Raw genomic sequence first — 6,000 nt, forward strand, 5'->3', positions numbered from 1 at the left:
CAAAGATGAATATGACATTAATTATCAAGTCGTGATAATAAATAAGATGATACAATGGTAAATGCATGAATAAAAAGGAAACATAAAATGAAAATTTTTACAAATGAATGAAACAATGAAATAATACATACGAAAATAATAATAGGATAATAAAAATGCATATTTAAAGGATTACAAAAAAAAGTATATTTTTAAGTGCAAAATGATAACGAATTAATAATAAATAAATACCTAAACAAGAACAAATAAATAAATAAATAGGTAAATAGATGAGAAATTTGCGAAAAAATAAAAAGGGTTGAAATAAAATGGGCCAGGGATTTAATCAGAATAAAAATGAGGTTAAAGGTAAAAATTATAACAATATAAGGACTAAAACATGATTTAAAATGAACTTAGAAGCCTAAATTTAAATACATAAAACGCTAAATAAAATGTAAATGTAAAGAAAAATAAAAGAAAGGGCCAAATTGAAAGTTAAACAGAATTTAAAAGGAAAAAACGGAATAAAATAAAAATAGCGGATCCCAATTGCAACGCGCGAAAAAAAAGAGGGGTTGACTGGGCAATTATCCCAAGACCTGATCAAAACGCATCGTTTCAATGCGGACCAAAATGAATCAAAGGCCAAAGTCATGGGGAAAAATTAAAAATAAAAAAGAAAAGAAAAGAAAAGGGATCCGATTGAAGTGGGTAGAAAAAGAGGAGGGACTAGGGGCGTAAATATCCCATTTAAGCAAAATGCGTGGACCTCCCCTTGGAGCGGGTCGAAGGGCCGATTGAGGGGCCAAACGACGCCATTTTAGGGCTATTATAGCCTGCCCGAAACGATGCCGTTTTGGTAGGCCTTTATAAGCTAAAAAAAATTTAAAAAAATTTCATTTTCCCTGCTTCTCAAAAGAAAATTTTCAAAACCTTTCTCAAAACTCTCTCCTTTCCTTCCATTATCTGGCCAATGCTCCGGCGTCGGTCCGCCACCCTACACGACGGCCGGAGCTTCAACTTTTTGACCGATCTTGTCTCCTTAACCCCGATTTAAAACCCAAAACTTTAGAAAAAGCCTTTTAAAAATAAAATAAAACAAATAAACCCTCGGTTTCCTTCCCTGATCTCAAGAAAGGTAATGTTTTTTGTGTTTTCTTTGAATATATATGTATATATGTGTGTTATACTCAAAATACATATGAGAAAAAAAAAACGATATAACTCTGTAAAGAAAAATAGTATTTTGATTTGCTTTTATGTGTTTTTCTTCGTGTATATTCGTCTCTTAAAAAAAATTTACATTCATGTCTTTGTGGCTTTTTATAGCCTAAAAAAAATACAAAAATTTTGCTTGTTTTTTGTTGCTATTGCCAATTTGCTGCTGTTGTGTGTTTGTCCTTTCTGTAGGTACAGAGGAGGACGTCGATGTACGGGGGTGGTACGGCGGCGCTGACGTGGCGAGGTGGAGCAGGGGGTGCGGCTGCTAGGGCAAAGAGGCTAGGGTTTTTTTGTGCTAAAAATGTTTACAATTTTGGGCCATTTGGGCCTCCTAAGGTTTTTAGGAAATTTGAGTTTCTATTTTTTTTGTTTTTGGGCTTGTAATGGGTTTAATTGATTTAGGCTTGATGTAAATGGACTTTGACTTGGACCTTTTAATTTATTTGGTTTTATTTATTGTTTTTGGTTTCTATTTTCTGTTTTTGTTTTTGTATGGGCCTGGGCAGATTTGGGCCTGTACAAATTTCATATTAAAACAAGTGAGAGTTTTGCCAACAATCTTTTGACCTAGCGGCAAGAATATTGTGTTGTAGCCATAGAGCTTTAGTTCAATCCTAAACAGACCCATTCCCTATCCTCCAATCATTAAAAAAATTGAGAGTTTTGTTGAATTGATTAATTAGAAACTTTGAAATTTTTAATGACTTGTGTTTGAATCCTACTCGGTTCGAATCCTTCTCTCTCTCTCTCTCTCTCTCTCTCTCTCTATAATATTGAGAATAATCCTACTATATATTTACATTGATTTTTATAGTTTTTATATAAATTCTAAACATAAAAAGATTAAAACATCCTCCAAAATATATTTATTACTTTATGAAAGGAAAAACGTTTTTAGTCATTTCTTGATTGAGTCTATGTCCAATTAACTCGTGACACCAACTCAATCAAGAATATTATATATAGTACATAGATATTATAGATAATACAGAGCATAACAAGAAAACACATTAAGATCAGATGAACCAATATAATTACAACGTGCAAAATCAAATATAATACAAGTTATTATTTTTTTTTTAAAAAAAATAGGTTTAAATGTTAAAAAAAATCTCATAAAATAATTAAAAAAACTAATTAAGCCTAATAAAAATTTCTATCAATTTAGCCCCTAATTAGAAGAAAGCAATTAATTGGGCTCTTGAAATATAGTTTCGGTTGAATCTTATGATAGACCAGTAAGTGAAGGCATGACGGCTGACATGGTGTTTAAGATGGAAAAATATTAATACGAGGGTTTAATTAATTTTTTAATTATTTAAACCTAAAAATTAAAAAAAATTAGAAAACTATAAAACTATAAAAATATGAAAGAAAGTATCTAGCATTATAAAATACTATTAATATATTATAAAAATATGAAAAATCATTGAAATTATTAACAAAATAGGAACATTAAAAATTATAAAAATATTAAATATTATTAATATATTGCGATCATTCAAGCACAAATATAAAATATTATTTTGGTAGAGATAAAATATCCTAATGATATGGCACAAAATCAAGAGGAAGGCAGGGAAAATGAAATATCCTCACGTTTTTTTTTTCTTTTTTTTGATCTAAAGAGTGCTTGTTTTAATTTCTTTAGCTTTAATTCTTTTATTCATATTGGTTGATTGACAACAATAAATTTAAGTCATTATTTAAATTTTAAATGTCTAAGACTCTCTCTTAACTAGTGTAATGTAAATGACCCTTTTTGACAAATGGTCATTTTTAGTTGTGAGTTATGTAATACATATGTAAATGTTGATTTAGGATGTTAGGCATAGTTGATGCTTGAATTGGTAACATTTGATGCTAAGAAAATGAATGATCAAGAACATATTTGAGACTAGTATGTTCAAAGTTATATATTGAAGTGGTTAAGGTTGATAAGTTGGTGAATGATTAGGAAATGGTAAATCTTGATGGTTGATCATTATATGTATAATATATATAGTTTAGTATATGTGTTTGGCTTGGTTTGATTTAGTTAGGTGGATAAAGGAATGAATTTAACTTAAATGGTGATTATAGATTGAATGTTATGTTAATGGTTGGTTCAAATGTCACAAGCTTGTTTTGGTTTGTTTTATCACATTTTGGTATAGGCGGAATTGATATATGAATGGATATGATGATAGGTTGTGTTTGGAAACACTTGAATTAGGTATCAAATGTGCAATTTTCCAAAAACAGAGGCAACATCGTGACCTCAAGTCCCCGACTTCGCAGCATCATCTGGAAGTGAGTGATGTCGCGATGTGGATATACATCTTGTCATGATGTAACACTCTATTTGGTGACGTTGCGACAAGGAAATTATGAAGTCACGATGTTCGCCCGAGAGTTTTAGAACTTTACATTTTGGTCCTAATTCATACTTGGGTTAGCAAAAGAGCTTTCTTTAGCTTGTGTAAGACCCAGAAACGATTGTGTAGCACATTATGAATGTGATTAATACATATTTACATGTATGGGTGATCGAATGGTGTATAATCGTCTGTAGTTGCTTTGGCAACGAATGTAGCATCTTGTAGCTCGAACCCGACGATTGGGTCAGGCAAGGGGTGTTACATATATGACACAATTCAACGTTAACCCTTGAATCCGAATGAACTTAGCCCTAGGTGATCCCAAAATGATAAAAAATACTTTTAAATTCTTAGGAAAATTATTAAATTATAAATTAGTATAATGATAAAATTATCTTACCTCCCAGAAAAAAAATTATAATTCAATGCTAGCTCTTAACACTTGAACTTAGACATAGGTTATGCCTAGTAAAAATTGCATTTTGAACAATAACATCTTACTAGGCACCTTCAAACCCCAAATTTCATTCCAATTCATTCACGAAAACTTAAACATTGTTTTGAGTTAATAGACATTTATTATTCTTATAATTTAACCAAATGAAACCAAAACATTAATCATTTATCTTAAACTCTTTCCAAAAGTTCCCTAAAAAAATTACATATAATGAGATTTGAACACACTTTCTATTTTAAGTGTTACAATATAAATTGTTTCATTTTAGCCCTAGACTGAAATGAAAAGTACATGTTAAAAAGATTTCCAAGAGATGATGATAACTGTACGGGCCCAAATTTGCCCGGGCCCGATATAACAAAACCAAAACAGTCCAAATTTATAAAAAAAAATTGTTGTTTAAAGTCCATTTACAAGGCCCAAATACTCTATGGCCCAAAAAAATTATCCAAACCCCAGCCCAAAAAAACTAAAGCACTTTCAGCCAAAAGAGTGTAGCAGAAAACCCTAGGTGCCGTTTGCCCCACGTGCCTCGAGTGCACCTCTCGCGCTTGGCCCCGAGGCCTGACCCCTCTGCTCAGCCTTACACCGAAGTGACTGGACCTTTGCCACGTCCCATCACTTCCATCCAACTTGCAAAGATAACGAAAGTAGCAAAGAGACAGAGGCGAAATAGAAGCAAAAAAACCATACAGAACAGAGGCAGAAACAATAAAAAGCAGGGATTGAACAGTAGCAAAAAATCACATGTAATCGGCTATAAAGCCGAAAGAGAAAATCGATTATGGGGTGTTCCTTTTTTTTGAAAATATAAAAATTGTATTACACATATTTGAAGAGAAATCGAAAGAAAAAAAAACAAGTCTAAAAGGTGTTTGCTCTCATTTTTTTGATCTTTCTATTTTCGATTTTTCCATTTGTTTTTATTTTATTTATTTTTGCAAATCTTTTAAACAAGAAAGGCTTGAAATAAATAAAAAAGGAGGGAAAAGGGACTTACCGAATCGCGTCGCCGGAACTCCTCCCTCAGTCGTCGATTTCGAACTCAAAAGGGAGAAGAGGGAAGCTTCCCGATCTTGATTGCCCAGGCCTTGAAGGCTTGGCCTTTAAATGTGGCTTAATCAAGGGCTGAAAAGCCCGTTTGTCGTTGCCACGACCACCGTCCACGGTGGAGGGGTGAAGGACCGACGACAGCGCAACCTTGGGTTCTAAAAAACCCTAGCAGAGAAAGAAAAGATAAACTTTGGAATTTTTTTTCTTTAAAAATCAGCAGAAATAGAGTTTTAAAAATTTTTTTTGGTTTAAATTGATGTATGAAACGGCACCGTTTTGCCCGTTGCTATAAAGGCTTAAACGTGTCATTTCACGCCAAACCCGAAGACCCGATCCGACCGATGAAGGATCCGCGCATTTCCTTGGCCTTTTTGGGTTATTTATGCTTCAAACCCCTCCGCTTTTCTGTTTTGTTTTAATCCAATCCTAATTCCTTTTTATTTTCTTTAAATTCGCCTCTTTAATTTTATTTCACTTTTGATTTAGTCCCTCTTCTATATACTTGCGTTTATCCTTTCTAATTTGGACCTTAAAATTTCATCTTATTTTCAATCAAGCCCTTATTGGTGTAAATTTAAACTTTTTCTATTTATTTAAAACCATTTTATTTATTTCAAACTTTTGTATTGAGTTATTTTATGTCACTTATTTTGAATAGATTTATATATATTATTTGTTTTAAACGTTATATATGCATATATATTTAATTTTTCTCTTTTTTTATTATTTGTTGTAAGTTTTTGTATATTATTTTAAACTTTTACATGTATACATTTATATTATCTGTTTTAAATATTTATATATATATATAATATGTATATGTTGACCTTTATATATATACATTCCTTTACTTCAGATTTCCTTATATATATTATATATTTTAAAATATTTATTTTAAATTGTTTTATATATGCTTTTTAACTCTAT

The 6,000-nt window shown here is 31.4% G+C and overlaps 2 long non-coding RNA genes across 2 annotated transcripts; one reads left to right on the forward strand and one right to left on the reverse strand.

Annotated features, from left to right (window-relative positions):
* The first annotated feature begins 829 nt into the window (after positions 1 to 829).
* On the forward strand, positions 830 to 1,659 carry LOC107889110 (uncharacterized). The gene is made up of 2 exons (XR_001681639.2): positions 830 to 1,120; positions 1,393 to 1,659. It is a non-coding gene; the product is annotated as an uncharacterized lncRNA (long non-coding RNA).
* A 2,549-nt stretch (positions 1,660 to 4,208) lies between these two features.
* Positions 4,209 to 5,625, reverse strand: LOC107889111 (uncharacterized). Its single transcript, XR_001681640.2, has 2 exons — positions 5,021 to 5,625; positions 4,209 to 4,652 (listed from the first exon to the last, which is right to left on the reverse strand). It is a non-coding gene; the product is annotated as an uncharacterized lncRNA (long non-coding RNA).
* Between the last annotated feature and the right edge of the window lie 375 nt (positions 5,626 to 6,000).

This window comes from Gossypium hirsutum, chromosome A09 (genome assembly GCF_007990345.1).
Source record: "Gossypium hirsutum isolate 1008001.06 chromosome A09, Gossypium_hirsutum_v2.1, whole genome shotgun sequence".
Lineage (NCBI taxonomy): Eukaryota > Viridiplantae > Streptophyta > Magnoliopsida > Malvales > Malvaceae > Gossypium > Gossypium hirsutum.